Source organism: Notolepis coatsorum (assembly GCF_963971535.1).
Source record: "Notolepis coatsorum genome assembly, chromosome: 10".
NCBI classification, from domain to species: Eukaryota; Metazoa; Chordata; class Actinopteri; order Aulopiformes; family Paralepididae; genus Notolepis; species Notolepis coatsorum.
In genome coordinates this window covers 80,355,814-80,375,341 of record NC_140174.1, presented here as the reverse complement: position 1 = coordinate 80,375,341, position 19,528 = coordinate 80,355,814, and the positions used below count along the sequence as shown (strand labels likewise).

General features: G+C 43.0%; 1 pseudogene across 1 annotated transcript; it reads right to left on the bottom strand.

Moving 5' to 3' along the window:
- Positions 1-1,145: 1,145 nt before the first annotated feature.
- Positions 1,146-2,132, bottom strand: LOC311235606 (putative nuclease HARBI1; annotated as a pseudogene). The gene has a single exon. The product of its transcript is annotated as a putative nuclease HARBI1 (transcript).
- Positions 2,133-19,528: the final 17,396 nt, after the last annotated feature.

The following is a 19,528-nucleotide window of genomic DNA, read 5'->3' as shown; positions in this document are numbered from 1 at the left end:
ATTGCATCCCTTATTGCAACTTGCAAAAAAAAAAAAACCTCAGCTCTGAACTCGGCAGAATCTGCACCTGGCTCGCTGATAACAAAATATCATTACACCTGGGTAAAACAGAGTCCATTCTCTTTGGATCAAATAACAAACTCAGCAAGGCCAATGGCTTCTCTGTTACAGTGGGTGACAATATTGTCACAAGGAAAGATGAAATTACATACCTAGGTTCCATCTTAGAGGCAAATCTTTCCTGTGACAAAATGGCAACCAATGTAATCAAAAAAGTAAACCAATGAACAAGATTCTTGTACCGGATCTCCTCTCTGGTAAACAAGAATACCTTGACAGGAGCACTCATTCAAGGGTACTATGACTATGCTTGCACCTCGCAGCTCAAAGGCACTAAAAACAAGATTACAAACATCACAAAACAAACTGGTCAGACTACTGCTTGACCTTGCTCCTAAAACTCACCTCACCCCTGCCCATTTTGACAACCTAGGATGGCTTAGACTAGTAGACGACAGAGTACAGCAACTTGCAATGGGCCTGGTCTACAAGATACACTACACCACTAAGATACCCATGTACATGTCAAAATACTTCCCAAAGGTCAGAGAATACCACGACCACAACACCAGAGGGAGTTCCACAAATCATGTTCAACCCAGATTCGGCTTAAACAAGGGACTAAACACGTTTCGCAATTATGCCACAACAATGTGGAACGCCCTACCCACAGCCGTAAAATAATGTGAATCCCTACCCACCTTCAAAACCGCTCTCAAAGAGCACCTACGGGAGGCTGCAATTCGAAAAACTGGCCCCAGTAAATGTCCAACCCCCCCCTCCCACCCAACCCCCTCCAATGAAAGTTTCTTCCCCCTCAAATGTATATATTCTCTTTTAGAAACTCTGTCTCTTAAACAGTACTGTATATTTGTATGTCGTGTATGTCATACATGGTATGATGCATTGAAAATGGGGGACCCTGATGTAAACAAGACAAAAGTCTTTCTCTAGTCTGCATCCCCTTAACACTTGTGTGTATTGAGCCGTACTGTATTGTACCCATTCTGCAATCTGTTAATAAAGTTTTCAATCAATCAATCAATCAATCAATCAATCAATCAATCAATCAATCAATCAATCAATCAAGCACATCCAGTCAGTCCCTCATTCTGACAAAACACTGGAGGTTGGTCAGCATCTTCAACGGGCTCAGGTGCATCACAAATGTCATCACAGAGAGGGACATTGCGCCTGGTCGCGGTGTTGTGTATGACAATACAGGCAAGTATTATGTTGCATGCTTTCTGTTGTTCCACTCTCAAGTACTTAAGGCATGCAAAGCGCCTCTTCAGAACTCCATTTAAACACTCAATTGCACATCTTGTCTTGCAATGAGCAGTGTTGAAGCGTGCCTGTGCAGGTGTGTTTGCTGCCAGAAAAGGGGTCATCAGCCATGGTAGTAGTGGGTAGGCACTGTCTCCTAATATTATGCCATCCGGTCGGTTGGTTTGGAGCTCTCTGTATAGAGCGCTCTCCCTCAGGATGTGCACCTCATGGACGGACCCAGGCCACTTGACAACACAGTTTGTAATGATGAGGTCAGCATTGCACCCTGTTGATGCTGTGCCTCCCCTTTCTATTGACAAACTCACATTCATTCTCATGAGGTGCTTGTATATGCACATGAGTGTATTCGATTGGCCCAATAGTGTTGGGCATATTCCCCAAAAGTAAAAAATTGCGCTTGGCCTGGGCAATCTGGTCATCCTTTGTAAATTAAACAAATTCATTGACCAGGCTGGCCAGTGTGATTGACACAGCTTTCACCACATCACACACAGTTTATTTGTCCACTCCCATATAGTCACCAACAACTTGGTAGAAAGTCCCACATGCATAGAAGCGTAGAGCAATGAGGACCCGTTCTTCCCGCGACTTCTTCGGGTTCTGTGTAGAAGTTTTGGCCTGAGAAGGTCCACAATGTACTCAATATCAGCCTTCCCAAAGCGAAACCGTGCATACAGCTCCTCAGTGGTGTATTTCTCCAGTGGTTTGGTACACTTAACATACACCCTTTGACTGTATCCTCTCCTACCAAAATGGTGGTGGCGGTGGACAACACCTGTCATGTCACTGCCTCTCTGTGACCTGTGAGTCCTCTGAGAAAGGCTGAATTAGATGGCTGTGTAATTGGTCTTTTCAAACACACCCATTATAGCTCATTGACTTTGGCTTGTGTTCAATTAAGGCAATCATACCCAAGGCCTATCAATTATTCACTACACCAAAGCGATGGAACCATGGACTCAAAAGGCCCAAATTTCACTGTTGCCGAAACGTGCACGCTACTAGAGGGGGTTTTGGCTCAATAGTAGGGCGTTTTAGTTCTGCTAAGGGTGGAGAACTTACCAAACAAAAAGAAAAAGGATATTTGGGTTGAAATCACCCAGAATGTGAATGCCATGGGGTCTGGCCAGAAGAGGACCACAGAGCAAGTGAAATTTAGATGGCAGAATCTTAGGGCCATCTAAACCTGACCATGCTGAAGCCAAAAACACCCAAACAGGCAACAAGCCCTTTAAGAGGGGTGATTACACAGATGTGGTTCTTGACATTATTGGAGGTGAGAAGTCACAAGCTCTGCATGGGATTCAAGGTTTTGTAGGGGATGGCGAGCCTGTGATTGTAGAGGAAAGTGAGCCAGTTCCTCCTGATCCAGAGGGCACATTTATTTTGGATATCAGCCCTATCATTGGACGAAGGTACCAAGCCAGTAGTTGCCACAGGAGCTCAGAAAAGACGCTTGAAGCGTCCTTTGGCAAATGGAGATGTTGATTATAAGGCACTTCTGCAAAGAGAGACTGAAAGAGTGGAAGTATAGACTCGTCTGGCAGAGGAACAGCACAGTATAAGCTGTAAAACCCCCTGGGTCCATAGCCTGAAGTCTTATGTAGTACATGTCCAAATTCCATAAAAATCGGTTCAGAAATGAGTGATTAGGAGCGATTTTGGTAAACTATGTAAAAATAAAAAAGCTCTCCAGGATTCCATTTCCTCATTGACTTCAATTCATTCTGCGTTTTTTTCTCTTCCGGTTTTCGCTCGTGACTTTTCACCTAGATCCCTGATTCGTACATTGGAAAGCCACACTCATTGGCTACAACCCTGTCCAATAATTTTCGAGATCGCCAAATGATTGACGGAGCTAGAGCCTCAGGAGTCGGGGTGGTAATCTGACTCTGCACATATTGGCATGTAACTCAAGAACCGCTGAACGGATTTTGTCACCTGAGGTGACAGGCACACAAATAGGGCTTTAATTATATATATATATATATATATATATATATATATATATATATATATATATATATATATATATATATATATATATATATATATATATATATATATATATCCTCTTTTTTATATAAAAAAAATGCAGACCCGAGCAGCTAGAGGCCCCCAACGTGGCGAGTCACGCCAGTTGGCAAATCGTCCTAAAGAGGGCCCGGGGCCGGGCCGTTGCCTGTTAAGAGAACATAAGTAAGGTAAGTATTTATATCATAATGTTTAGAATTACGATAATCATTGGTAGGGGAGAACGGGGATAGTTGTCACACTTTTTACTCTAGTGTGAATTGCTCATCATCAAAACATCTTTCAATAGTCATTCCTACATTAAATTGAAGCTTAAGATGTTGGCTTGAAATGTGTATCCCTCTCATTTTCCAACGTATTGTATTTTTATTTAAATTGTTTTTTTATTGTTTTTTTAAAGGTTCAACAACATTATATACATACGTACAAACATACATACAATACATGACTACATATAACCGCACAATACCTAAAATAAATGAAAAATAAAGTAGACAAGAATAAAATAAAAATAAAAAATAAGAATAGTAATAATAATCAAAGAAAATTGCATTGTTCCTATACAGGTTGTCACTTGCCATATAGAAATTGCCTATCTAATAAATCACCGTCCTATGCCTAAGCATCCTCAGCCGGGAATTTAGATTGAAATAATCCAGAAATGGCTGCCAAACTTGGAAGAATTTCTGGGTAGAGCCCCTGGTGGAGTATTTAAGTCTCTCAAGTTTTAGGTGTGCCATCACATCTTCGACCCAGCGTCGATGTGATGGAGGAATGGCTGACTTCCAATTAAGCAAAATAAGGCGTCTAGCCAACAAAGAGGAGAAGGCCACAGCATCTGTTTGAGCGACAGATACCCTGATTTCGCCAGGGAGCACTCCAAAAACTGCAACCAAGTGGTTGGGGCTGATCTCCCTGTCACACATGAAGGAAAATGTTTCAAAAACAGAAAGCCAGAATCGGGATAGTGATGGGCATGACCAGAACATATGGCAGAGAGTGGCTGGAGCCTGATGGCACCTGGGGCAGGTCAGATCCACATCCGGGTAGATCTCGGCATGTCTGCTCTTAGAGAGGTGTAGTCTATGAAATACCTTGAATTGGAGTAATCCATGTCTGATGCAGACAGATGATGAATGTATTCTTTTAATTGCCAATTGCCAAGAATCATCAGGGATTTCAAGTCCCATATCCTTACCCCATGACTCCCTGATACGGTCCAGTGATGGGGATGCCATCTCTTGGATATCACTGTATAGTGAACTCACTATCCTCTTTTGTTTTGGGTCTCCCTCCAGCCACTTATCCAGCCACCTGTCTGGTTGAAGTACAGGAAAAGAAGCAAAATATTTCTTTACAAAACCCTGCACCTGTAAATATCTAAAAAAATGTGAGCGGGGGATGTCATACCCGCCTACCAACTGTTCAAAGGACATAAAAAGCCCTTCTTTAAACAGGTCCTTCACCTTCTTTAGCCCCTTTCCGGCCCATGTTTTGAATGCTGCATCCATGAGTGAGGGCGTAAAAAGTGCATTAGATGCAATTGGGAGATAGGGTGAGGCTTGTTTATATTTAAAGTGAGTCCTAAACTGTGCCCATATACGGAGTGAGCCAATCACCATGGGGTTATTTGTGAGGCGCTTTTTACTGAGTGGCAGTGGAGCACACACTAGTGAGGATAGCGATACCGGGTGGGCGGAGTGTTGTTCCATGTCAACCGACACCATTCCGCCTCCCCCATGTGATGCAGCCATCCAATATGTCAATTTATGGATGTTTGCCGCCCAATAGAATTGTAAATAATTTGGGAGTGCTAATCCTCCATCCTCTTTCGGTCTTTCCAGGAATGCCCTTCTAATACGCGGGGTGGTCTTATTCCAGATAAAGGTTGTAATAAATGTGTCTAATTCTTTGAAAAAGGATTTGGGGATAAAGACGGGCACTGTTTGAAACAAAAATAGGAATCTGGGCATAATTGTCATCTTGATTGAGTTAATCCTGCCGGCTAGTGATAGGGGAAGTGTTGACCAGCGAGCAAGATCTTGTTTAGCCTTATCCAGGGCTGGTTTAAGGTTTAGCTTAAATAAGTCCCTATGCTTGCGTGTCACAGTCACTCCCAGGTATGTGAAAGACTCAGATATTATCTTCAGTGGGTATGCCCCTGTTAAGAGCTACAGGCAGTCTCTATCTATCTCAATCACCTACTCGAGATAGAAGCCTGTGGCCGCTCGATATCCCCCAGCGAGGTGCTAAACTCGCCAAGTTCTCGAGTCAATTACTATTTCTGTCTAGTTTACTTCATAGTCACTGGTCTAGTTATATCCAGTCGATATGAAATGTAAGCATAGAAGAGTTGTTAACCTCTTCTTGTTTGTAATAAACCGAATGTATGTCTAGGAGAACTCTCATTGCCTATAATAACAATAATATCATTATTATCATTGTTATCATCAATATCATCATTTTACGTAATGCCTGTTAGGCTGCTTCTCTGGAAGCCTGATGATCTTACGTCACCACCACCACCATCATCACCGTCCTCATTTGTGAGGAAAGGCCTGTTAATAACATATATATATATATAATATATAACTTTTAGCTGCAAAGCATTAACCAGTCAATTGATTCAATCTGTATTACATGCTGCCAGTACATTATAGTCACCTTCAATAGGAAATCAGGGCGGCGGCCGGCATCGTGGCACATTGCTGGCAGAAATCAGTCCAAGAATTCAATGGATAATTAGAAAAAAGTTATCTTTATTTCAATGAAGTTACAAAAAAGGACTGTATTGGATATGTCCCTTACAGTTTAAAAGATTATATAATACAAAACATCTCATCTCTAAGATCGCAATAGCCTGACACGGCTGGTGTCTTGCAAGCAAAATCCTGCATCTTGTCTTCTAAAGTAACAAATGGAAAAATCTAACTCTCGAAGTTGGAGCAGCCATTTATATATCATGTCCAGACCTCTTTTCTATTGGTCCAAAAACAGTGATGTCACAGTGATGTCATTTCACTAGCCAACCAACGTACAATACATACAGATGAATTCTCCCTCTGTATTCGTCACAGTAACTGGAGGAGCAACAGACTACCTTGTGCTGGAAAATCCCTATCCGTTACTAGCAGGCTAGCAGAGGCCCAAGGTCGTCTTCACATTCCTTAGTGGCCAAGCAGTATTGAAATGGAAGCAATTTGCCCTTCAGTAGTGTACAATACATGAACACACTTCTTGCATGAGTATATAGTACATATAGCATACACAGCATATACAGTACATATAGCATATATACACATAGTACATACAGTACATACATACATATACATATACCTGTACTAATCATTGGTTATATGTTTACTCTATGCATGCCGGACAGGCAAGGGTTAAAATGTGCCAACCTGCTGTTTTCATTCTGACTTGTGCAGAGCAGCCCATACACTTCACATATAGACACATACAGTAACATATGCCTAGATCTAAAACAGATATATACCATAAACATATGCTTAAACCTTTTACATCCCACAATTGACAGAGAGAACAGGATGTCATTATTAACTAGTGTCACTAGTGTGACTCTCAACACCCGCTCTGTCATTCTGTTCTGTCATTCTCCACTGTCTTAATAGCGTCTGTACTGGGGGACGAGATGGCGATTGCGGGGTCACGTGGCTGTGACTCTCCACACCCCCTCTGTCATCTTGGTACCTCGGTACCCTGGTAGTCGGCGGGAAGACTTGCATCTGTTGTTCCCTGGCTGGACGGCTCGATAGGATAGGGGCCACGTCGTTGCTTGGTATCCGGCGGGAAGACTTGCATCTGTTGTTCCCGGCCAATGCACCCAGGTGTTGTCGTCTGAAGACAACACCTGGTGGTCATCTTGTGGTCACCCCCTCTGACCTCTTGGATCTCTCCCATAGTTTGAGGTAGGTTGAATTGTCACTTCTCGGGCGACCCCACGGGTCCCCAAGAATTGTAGCAGCAGTCCTCTATTGAAGTGTGGTTGGCCTGGTCATGTGACCCTGTCCGTAGGCCACGCAGGACATCACAGATATAGTCCACAGAGGACTAATTTCTTTTCTCTCTTTCAGGTCCATTCAGGGCTCTCGTCGCCCTGAAACCTGGGTCCAGGCCGATGTCTCTCTTGTTCGGTCTAGGTCTAGTTCGGTCTAGGAGGTTCGTCCCTTGGGTACCGAACTCTCTCCCTAGATCTTGATCTAGATGAGGACCTTGAGGATGCTCTGGAGCTTGACCTATCCCGGTCTTCCTCCATTTCTGAGTTCTGATCTGGGTCAGTATATTCCTTTTTGCCATTTGCTGCGTCGTCCACTGACTCCGGGGGACAGCCCCCCCGTCTAAGAATGCCCCTGGCCCGAGACAGGGCAGGTTCTGATCCTTCCGGTCCGAACTGTACTGTCGGTCTCCTTGGTGTATCCTAAGGAGGGAGGTCGGTTCATTCCAGGATCGCAACATATTCATTTTGATCCTCTGATCCTTTATAGAGCGTACAGCTCTCTCTGTCACCCCGTTCGTATTGGGCTGGTAGGGTACAGAGCATTGGGCCATTACACCCGCTTCCTCCAGTAGTTTCAGTCCTGCTTTCAGATACTGCTATTCGTCCCGATGGCACTGGTTCAGGTTTTGTCCCCCTTACCATCGCACATTGTTCACAGGCCTTTCGGACTGTTCTCGCTCTTTGTTTGGCTTTAGGTATGAGAATGTTGTTAGTTCTCAGGTATACCAACATCCTCTTACTTCCGACATGTCCAAGGTTATCATGTACCTGTCTGAGCAAGTTCTTGCATTCAGGGCAATTAGGTTGTGCACTAATCTCCATGATCCATCGGGTTTAGGGACTCCCATTACAGGGGTATTTGTTAGAGCAGAGTCCAACATAGTCAATACGCCCATTTGTTCCAATTCCGTGATTGTTTCCGTCAGTTCCTTCTTGCACAGGGGGTCAACCCTGTGTTGTGCTTTGTCTTGGTCCAGACTGGGTAGTTAGTGACTGTTATGTCTGGTGTTAGCTCTGGCTAGTTAGCCTGCTTGTAGACTCAGGCTATGTAGCTTCTTGTAGACTCAGTCTCTTCTCTTTATGGTAGTGTGGTGGCCATGCTTCCATTTGAGCTCTGCGCACCGTGTTCTGCTGGTCACGAGTAGAGCTTTCTACTGAAGTGTGAGAGACTGATCCTTCCGGTAGGGTGATATTCCCGAGTAGAGCTTTCTATTGAAGTGTGATATTCCCGAGTAGAGCTTTCTACTCGAGTATGACCTTAAACCTTTTATTTCAGGTTTCTAGTCGCAAGTGGAGCTTTCCACTTTAGGTTTTGACTGTAAGTAAACATTACGTTACCTTTTAGCCATGAGTAAACGTTACTTTAATCACAAAATAGAGCTTTCTATTGAAGTGTGATATTCCCGAGTAGAGCTTTCTACTCGAGTATGACCTTAAACCTTTTATTTCAGGTTTCTAGTCGCAAGTGGAGCTTTCCACTTTAGGTTTTGACTGTAAGTAAACATTACGTTACCTTTTAGTCGCGAGTAAACGTTACTTTAATCACAAAATAGAGCTTTCTATTGAAGTGTGATATTCCCGAGTAGAGCTTTCTACTCGAGTATGACCTTAAACCTTTTATTTCAGGTTTCTAGTCGCAAGTGGAGCTTTCCACTTTAGGTTTTGACTGTAAGTAAACATTACGTTACCTTTTAGTCGCGAGTAAACGTTACTTTAATCACAAAATAGAGCTTTCTATTGAAGTGTGATATTTCCGAGTAGTGCTTTCTACTCGAGTATGACCTTAAACCTTTTATTTCAGGTTTCTAGTCGCAAGTGGAGCTTTCCACTTTAGGTTTTGACTGTAAGTAAACATTACGTTACCTTTTAGTCGTGAGTAAACGTTACTTTAATCACAAAATAGAGCTTTCTATTGAAGTGTGATATTCCCGAGTAGAGCTTTCTACTCGAGTATGACTTTAAGCCTTTTATTTTAGGTTTCTAGTCGCTAGTAGAGCTTTCTACTTAGGTTTCGACTGTAAGTAAACATTACGTTACCCTTTAGTCGTGAGTAAACGTTACTGTAATCACAAAAATAGAGCTTTCTATTGAAGTGTGATATTCCCGAGTAGAGCTTTCTACTCGAGTGTGACTTTAAGCCTTTTATTTTAGGTTTCTAGTCGCTAGTAGAGCTTTCTACTTAAGTTTCGACTGTAAGTAAACATTACGTTACCCTTTAGTCGTGATTAAACGTTACTGTAATCACAAAAATAGAGCTTTCTATTGAAGTGTGATATTCCCGAGTAGAGCTTTCTACTCGAGTATGACTTTAAGCCTTTTATTTTAGGTTTCTAGTCGCTAGTAGAGCTTTCTACTTAGGTTTCGACTGTAAGTAAACATTACGTTACCCTTTAGTCGTGAGTAAACGTTACTGTAATCACAAAAATAGAGCTTTCTATTGAAGTGTGATATTCCCGAGTAGAGCTTTCTACTCGAGTATGACTTTAAGCCTTTTATTTTAGGTTTCTAGTCGCTAGTAGAGCTTTCTACTTAGGTTTCGACTGTAAGTAAACATTACGTTACCCTTTAGTCGTGAGTAAACGTTACTGTAATCACAAAAATAGAGCTTTCTATTGAAGTGTGATATTCCCGAGTAGAGCTTTCTACTCTAGTATGACTTTAAGCCTTTTATTTTAGGTTTCTAGTCGCTAGTAGAGCTTTCTACTTAGGTTTCGACTGTAAGTAAACATTACGTTACCCTTTAGTCGTGAGTAAGCGTTACTGTAATCACAAAAATAGAGCTTTCTATTGAAGTGTGATATTCCCGAGTAGAGCTTTCTACTCGAGTATGACTTTAAGCCTTTTATTTTAGGTTTCTAGTCGCTAGTAGAGCTTTCTACTTAGGTTTCGACTGTAAGTAAACATTACGTTACCCTTTAGTCGTGAGTAAACGTTACTGTAATCACAAAAATAGAGCTTTCTATTGAAGTGTGATATTCCCGAGTAGAGCTTTCTACTCAAGTGTGACTTTAAGCCTTTTATTTTAGGTTTCTAGTCGCAAGTAAAGCTTTCTACTTTAGGTTTTGTCAAATCTGTAATTAATTTTACTCCAGAGGCACCTGACAGCAGTCATTTAAGTTCATATTCTCTTGGCTGTTAATACCTATTCAAATAGTATAAAGCCCAACTCTCGGATGTTCTAAGCCCCAGAACCTCCGATCCGTTTTGACAGACCTATAAACCAGTGACTTGGCCGCCTAAGCACCACAGCGTCCTGTATGCTGAAGCTTCCAAGCCCCCACAAATCTGATAGGCCCGTCGGATACAGAGACCCTGATGCTCGCTCTGTCCCCCCGCGTCAAGGTGCTAAGCTTGATGAGAGTTTGCAGAGTCTCAATTTTTATCCATAGGCGCCGGTGAGTGTACATCTCATGCAGCTGATATGGTTGGTACGGGTGCAACCTACCAAAATAGTTACTGTCAGGTAATCCCTTTTGAAGGAAATAGATTACAAATCTTTCGTCCTCTTTACTCTGTTTTTTTAGAGAAAAGACAGACATCTTTACATTGTATACTTAAAATGTATACAAAATGAATGTAGTATTCTATGTCATGTTTCTTCCTAAATGACAATAACACTATATATTATTCCTCTTGCCAGATGAGCTGTAGGTCAAGTGCAGTTTGCACTTGCTTGAGTGTCATGTGTCAGGGCCCCAGAAGGTAAGGATACTATTGATTCTCCTTCCGGGCTTTGGATTCCTTCCTTTTTTGCCCTCATCTCTGCTTGCTGCTCTGGGGTTAGTTTCTCCCCCATGTTTTTCCCCTGGATCTGGACCGGGGGTCCGTAATTTGAGCCCTCTGGTCTGAGTGACCCACTGCTTCCCTTGGTGTTTCCGAGGGACCAAACCATGTCTGGTTTCTGTACGCCAGTTTCATCTGAGCTACCTGTGCCAGCTTCTCCTGAGCTAGCATCTGTTGCGCCAGCTTCTCCTGAGCTAGCATCTGTTGCGCCAGCTTCTCCTGAGCTAGCGTCTGTTGCACTAGCATCTGTTGTGCTAGCATCTTCTGCACCAGCTTCTTTTGTGCTAGCTTCTCCTGAGCTATTACTCAAGATGTTGAGTAATCAGAACTGTGTTCAGTTTCAGAGGTATTTAGCTCCCCATCATGTTCAGGCTCAGACTCAGTTTCACCTGAAGGTGTCATCTGTGGCCTCGGGTTCTGATCCCCGATCTGAATGTCGCCATCCTCCTCTTCTGGGCCATAGAAAATGGAACAGTGCTCATAATTGATGTTTTTGGCCTTTAGGAACTCGTCTATAGAGTCGAACACCTCTATGTCAGTGGAGGGAGACGTTGCTGCTCGTTTTGAGTTGGAGCCTTGCGCCTCACAAAGAGGAAGAATGACTACATCGTCTTCTTGGTTTTTTCCATTTCCAATATCCTGTGGCAGAACAGGGTCTCCATTTGTGGGTTCAAATGTCAGGTCCGACATGACCACACACATAACCATCCAGTCGTCATCCCTCTCCTTATTTTGTGGTGATTCCCCCACCGTCAGTTCCCTGTGGTCTAGATCTATGGATTGTTCACGTTGAGAATCTTCATGATTCAACCCTTGCTCTTTAATTGACGCTTCCGTCTTGACCGCACTTTCACACTGCATAAACAGTGTCTCAGGAGGCAGAGCGGTCGTCTGGCAATCAGAGGGTTCCTGGTTCGATTCCAGCTCGTCCCAGATAGTGTGTCGCAGTGTTTTTGAGCAAGACACATAACCCCTGACTGCTCCCGTTAAGCAGGTTGGCACCTTGCATGGCTGCCTCCGCCATCTGTGTTTCTTAAGCCCTTGCTGGCTCCTGAAGCTCATGTAACACTGGTCACAGTAGTAAGGTTTCTCTCCTGTGTGTATCGTATGATGTCGTTTAAGGTGAGTTTTCGTCTTGAAGCTCTTTCCACACTGGTCACAGCAGTAAGGTCTCTCTTCTGTGTGTACCATGTGGTGTCTTTTAAGCTCTTCCTTCGTCTTGAAGGTCTTCCCACACTGGGCACAACAGTAAGGTTTCTCTCCTGTGTGTACCAAGTGGTGACTTCTAAGCTCTCCCTTCGTCTTGAAGGTCTTCTCACACTGGGCACAACAGTAAGGTTTCTCTCCTGTGTGTACCATATGATGTGTCTTAAGGTGAGCCTTCGTCTTGAAGCTCCTTCCACACTGGTCACAGCAGTAAGGTTTCTCTCCTGTGTGCACCATGTGGTGTTGTTTAAGTTCTGCCTTCGTCTTGAAGGTCTTCCCACACTGGTCACAGCAGCAAGGTTTCTCTCCTGTGCCAATTACTGCCTGCTGTACAGCCGGCAGCTCTGGGTATTGTGATTTGCTTGGTTCTGTGAATTCCTCACTTTCCGCAAGCGTCTCAGGGGACTCTGGGTGTGTTCCCCGTTCTCTTGGGTAGTCTAACCCCCTGCTGGGTGTAGAAACTCCCAATCCATCATCCGAAGGTAATTCCTCGTCCTCGGTGATGTGGGAATGATTGTGAGACATCCTGTTCACTTCCGTTAGCTCTGGCTTGGTAGCCAGCTGTTAGCTCATGTCTGGCTAGGGCCAGTTCACTTCCTGTTAGCACTGTCTTGTTAGCCTGTTGGGAGCTAATTAACTCTTGGCTAGTTAGCCATCAATTAGCTCCTGGCTTTGTTAGCCTGTGGTGAGCTAGTTAGCTCTGGCTTGTTAGCCGATGGTGAGCTAGTTAGCTCTCGTCTGGCTAGGGCCAGGTCATTTGTGTTAGCACTGGCTTGTTAGCCGATGGTGAGCTAGTTAGCTCTCGTCTGGCTAGGGCCAGCTCATTTCCAGTTAGCTCTGGCTTGTTAGCCGATGGTGAGCTAGTTAGCTCTCGTCTGGCTAGGGCCAGCTCATTTCCAGTTAGCTCTGGCTTGTTAGCCGATGGTGAGCTAGTTAGCTCTCGTCTGGCTAGGGCCAGCTCATTTGTGTTAGCACTGGCTTGTTAGCCGATGGTGAGCTAGTTAGCTCTTGGCTAGTTAGCCATCAATTAGCTTGTGGCTAGTTAGCCTGCATTCCAAGTGGGCTCCGTTTTGGTCGCCGTCCAATTAGCGTTCAATTCGCTTGTGGCTAGTTAGCCTGCATTCCAAGTGGGCTCCGTTTTGGTCGCCGTCCAGTTAGCGTTCAATTCGCTTGTGGCTAGTTAGCCTGCATTCCAAGTGGGCTCTGTTTTGGTCGCCGTCCAGTTAGCGTTCAATTCGCTTGTGGCTAGTTAGCCTGCATTCCAAGTGGGCTCCGTTTTGGTCGCCGTCCAGTTAGCATTCAATTCGCTTGTGGCTAGTTAGCCTGCAGTTAGCACCAGCTTATTGGCCGGCACTGCCAGCCTGTATGGCTGCGCTGATGTCTCTCTAAACTGCCAGACATTTTAGAGAGAGGGTTTTCTTTACTTTCTTTTTCTTGAATCCAATTTTGCGGCCTCAACCGCTCCACCAGCAATGCCCCCACTATGCAGATGCCTTTAATTTGCCACTGCTTTTAACTGAGGGCCATACAGATCAATATCCTTTGTCTGGTGGTAAAGCTCGGTTCTCCGTTTTTCAATATTTCTAGTTTATTTTATTTTGGCTGTTATCATACCGATCTCAGCCCTAAGCCAGGGACGCCATGTTAAGAGCTACAGGCAGTCTCTATCTATCTCAATCACCTACTCGAGATAGAAGCCTGTGGCCGCTCGATATCCCCCAGCGAGGTGCTAAACTCGCCAAGTTCTCGAGTCAATTACTATTTCTGTCTAGTTTACTTCATAGTCACTGGTCTAGTTATATCCAGTTGATATGAAATGTAAGCAGTTTCACAGTTGTTAACCTCTTCTTGTTTGTAATAAACCGAATGTATGTCTAGGAGAACTCTCATTGCCTATAATAACAATAATATCATTATTATCATTGTTATCATCAATATCATCATTTTACGTAATGCCTGTTAGGCTGCTTCTCTGGAAGCCTGATGATCTTACGTCACCACCACCACCATCATCACCGTCCTCATTTGTGAGGAAAGGCCTGTTAATAACATATATATATATATATAATATATAACTTTTAGCTGCAAAGCATTAACCAGTCAATTGATTCAATCTGTATTACATGCTGCCAGTACATTATAGTCACCTTCAATAGGAAATCAGGGCGGCGGCCGGCATCGTGGCACATTGCTGGCAGAAATCAGTCCAAGAATTCAATGGATAATTAGAAAAAAGTTATCTTTATTTCAATGAAGTTACAAAAAAGGACTGTATTGGATATGTCCCTTACAGTTTAAAAGATTATATAATACAAAACATCTCATCTCTAAGATCGCAATAGCCTGACACGGCTGGTGTCTTGCAAGCAAAATCCTGCATCTTGTCTTCTAAAGTAACAAATGGAAAAATCTAACTCTCGAAGTTGGAGCAGCCATTTATATATCATGTCCAGACCTCTTTTCTATTGGTCCAAAAACAGTGATGTCACAGTGATGTCATTTCACTAGCCAACCAACGTACAATACATACAGATGAATTCTCCTCCCTCTGTATTCGTCACAGTAACTGGAGGAGCAACAGACTACCTTGTGCTGGAAAATCCCTATCCGTTACTAGCAGGCTAGCAGAGGCCCAAGGTCGTCTTCACATTCCTTAGTGGCCAAGCAGTATTGAAATGGAAGCAATTTGCCCTTCAGTAGTGTAGAGCAAGCTATAACACTGAAGAAGGAATACATATTTCCGAAACATGTTTGTTTCAGGCTGCCATTAAATTTTGAACCTGAGAGTGCTGGTCTGGCTTCACTGCTTCTTTTATATAATACTTAATGGGATTTCAGCACCCAGTGTCGTATCTTGAGAGCGCGGTCTAACTTGACATTCCCTTCAGTAGTGTACAATACATGAACACACTTCTTGCATGAGTATATAGTACATATAGCATACACAGCATATACAGTACATATATCATATATACACATAGTACATACAGTACATACATACATATACCTGTACTAATCATTGGTTATATGTTTACTCTATGCAGGCCGGACAGGCAAGGGTTAAAATGTGCCAACCTGCTGTTTTCATTCTGACTTGTGCAGAGCAGCCCATACACTTCACATATAGACACATACAGTAACATATGCCTAGATCTAAAACAGATATATACCATAAACATATGCTTAAACCTTTTACATCCCACAATTGACAGAGAGAACAGGATGTCATTATTAACTAGTGTCACTAGTGTGACTCTCAACAGCCCCGAACGACATCTTTCGAGCTAAATCATTAACCGGAAACAACAAGCTCTTAGAGACGTTAATTTTGTATCCTGAGAACTTGCCAAAGTTTGAGATAATATCCAGTGCCTTCGGGATGGAAACATGGGGATCGGACAGGTACAGGATCAGGTCATCTGCATAAAGTGATAGTATATGTGTTTGGCCGCCCCTAGAGATACCTGCGAGGCCCGCATCACTCCTCAGAGCGACCGCCAGTGGTTCAATGGCGAGATCGAACAATAAGGGACTCAATCCGCAACCTTGTCTAGTGCCCCTCCCTATCTGAAAGTATTTGGAAATAGTCTTATTGGTTCGGACCGAGGCCTGTGGTGAAACATACAAGACCCTAATCCAAGCGCGGAAAATGGGCCCAAACCCAAACCTCTCTAGAGTTGTGAAAAGATATTCATATTCAATGCGATCAAATGCTTTCTGAGCATCGAGAGATAACAGAACCTCTGCTGTGGGCGGGGCTTCAGGAGAGTATATGATATTGAACAGCCTACGTATGTTACCAAAGAGCTGACGCTCCAGAATAAAGCCTGTTTGATCCAGGTGTACCACTGTATGAATAACTGACTCCAGTCTACTGGCTAAAACTTTGGTTAAAATCTTATAATTGCAGCAAAGCAAACTGATTGGCCGATATGATTCACACTTCAGAGGGTCTTTTCCTTTTTTAAGAAGGACTGAAATTGTGGCCTGAGTCATTGTGGGTGGGAGTGACTCCCGTTCCAGTGCCTCTGCATATACATCGTTTAAAATAGGAATTAGTTTGAGAGAGAATGTTTTAAAAAATTCTATTGGGAAGCCGTCCGGCCCTGGGGCTTTGCCACCCTTCATCTTCCTGATAGCTCGATCAATTTCAGCCACAGAGATATTGCGGTCAAGATCAGACCTATCCTGGTCACTTAAGGTCTGCAAATCAAGATCATCGAGAAACTGCGCCATCTGTATATCCTCCCTCTTCTCAGAGGTGTAAAGGGTCTCATAGAACTCCTTAAATTGGTTATTGATGATTCTTTGATCGGTAGCTATTCCATCTGAAGTGTCAATCTCGGCAATAAGTCCGGCCTCTGCAGACTGTCTTAGCTGGTGACATAGCAATTTGCTAGCTCGTTCCCCATGTTCATAAAACTCCTGGCGAGATCTAAGATGAAGCTCCTCCACTGCCACAGTGGACAGGATGTCAAATTCGGTCTGCAGAGTAATTCTCTCCTTGTAGAGGTCAGTGGATGGTGAGGCTGAGTGTTTATGGTCAATATCTTTTAATAGGGAAGTCAGTTCATTGAGGCGTGTTGAGCGTCTCTTATTCAGACCGGCATTAAAAGATATTATCTGGCCCCGCAAGTATGCTTTCATCGCTTCCCAGAAGTTACAGTGGCTTGTGTCTGGATGTTTGTTAGTTTCTATGAAAAAATCTATTTGGAAGTTAATAAAATCAACAAACTTTTCATTCGACAATAAGCATGAGTTCAGCCGCCATATGAATGAATGAATGAATGAAAACTTTATTTAACAGATTGCAGAATGGGTACAATACAGTACGGCTCAATACATACAATTGTTAAGGGGATGCAGACCTGAGAAAGACGTTTGTCTTGTTTCCATCAGGGTCCCCCATTTTCATTTCATATAGACATTTATGACATGAATGAATGAAAACTTTATTTAACAGATTGCAGAATGGGTACAATACAGTACGGCTCAATACATACAATTGTTAAGGGGATGCAGACCTGAGAAAGACGTTTGTCTTGTTTCCATCAGGGTCCCCCATTTGCTATGATGTCATTGTGTGGACATTCAGTTATTTCTGCTAGACACTAAGAGTGACAGGCAGAATAGAAACATTACAAGCATTTCATCTTTATTGTCTTCCAATATTATTCCGCAGTATTACCCCCCCCCCCCAACAAACGTCAACATAATTATTGTTTTAACTATAGTTGTTCTACGGGCACTCACTATGAATTGCCATATTCGTTGTGGGGGTTCATTATTTGGAAATCCCAGTGCCATTGTAACTGGGCCGTGATCTGAGATAACAATACTCTCACAATCGCTTGACTTAAGAAATGGGAGGAGCCTTTTATCGAGTAGAAGATAATCAATCCTGCTATAGGACTGATGTGCTGCTGAGAAGAAGCTATATTTTCTGGACCCTGGGTGTTTGTACCTCCATGCGTCAATAACTCTGTATGCCTGTAGAAAAGCATTAATAGTCTCTGCTGATTTACTCAATGTTCCAGGTGTTGTTCTGGATCTGTCCAGCAGGGGATATAGGACTGTATTTAGATCTCCCCCCAAAATCAAATGATGACTATTCAAGTCTGGAAGCAGAGAAAACAAATCACGAAAAAATTTGGCATTGTCCCAGTTAGGAGCGTAGACACATGCCAGTACCACCGGTATATTAAACAGGTGTCCCTGAACGAGAATATAGCGACCATCGCTGCCCGATATCACCTTTGATTGTGTAAACTGCACTTCTCTATGAATAAGAATGGCTGTACCACGGAATTTGGCATCAAATTTGGAATGAAAAATCTGTGAGAAGCCCCCCCTCTTCAGCATATTATGATTCTTATTAAGCAAATGTGTTTCAGTTAAAAAGGCTACATCTGTTTGCAATTTTGATAATTGTGCAAATATTTTACTGCGTTTCACTGGGTGATTAATCCCTTTAGTGTTCCATGTTGTACATTTTGTAGTTGCCCCCAGCAGTTTATTAGGATTAGGTACAGCCATACCGTGGTGTAAAACAAGACATAATTACCTCCTGGTCACAGACAGCCCAAGCACAGAGCAATTTAATTGACAGTAACCCTCTATAAGAACAATGCATCATTAAAGACACGAACACAAAACACAAAACATCCCAAGACCCCCCTGCCGGCCCCTTCCCAAATGAGAGACTGCAGAAACCTCTACTTGTCTTTCCTCCTCTGACAAGACCATATTCAAAGCTTACCCTGTGGGGCTGAGCCTTAACAGAACCATGTAATACTAAAACTGAAATAATACTAACCAGTCTAACCACAATCAATCTTTTACCGTCTGTAGTAGACAAAAGAAACAAAACAAAACAGAACACCTTGTTAAAATTAAAACACTGGATTTACGGCAGCATGGCGTGCCTATCATTGAAAATAATGATCAAGAATAGAATAGATGGATATCAAAAAGGCACTCTAGAGTCCCTGAAATGCCCTCTTGTGAAGAGCCTCATTGATTTGATCCCGGAAGTGAATGGAATAGGGAACAGTCCTTCAAAATAAAACGCTACGTGCAAGCGTGACAATAGTATGAGCTGACTGTATCCACATAACATAGACATGGCCCGCTCTGTTTAACCTCGCACAGACGGACCATATCATAGAAAGAAAAAAAAGAAAAAATTAAAGCCACAGCCATTAAAGCAGACCAGTGATCCTGTATTCGCTAAGCGCAACACCAATGTATTATAATAAGGCTGGCTGGCACAGCAAGACATACCATCCAGAACGGGCTTCTTATAACACAAAACGAACACAGCATAGAAATAGAAGCTGAGACATTAACTTAAAGTGCTTCGTTTAGCAGCAGTTACTGCAAAGTAATATAAAGTCCTCTCATTGGCGTCGATCACTGCAGATGCCCGTGGAATCTACAGTCTATACTCACAGTCTGTATTATTAACCCAGCCCATAAGACAAAACACCAGACCAAAAATAATTATTAAAACAGTGTCTGTATTATTAACGAAAACATCGCCAGCTCCTAGCTGACCCAGAAAAGCAGATAACAGTACAACAGGTGTGCACCTAACTGCTGTTTGCTGGCGTTCAATTCGAAAAAGAAATTACA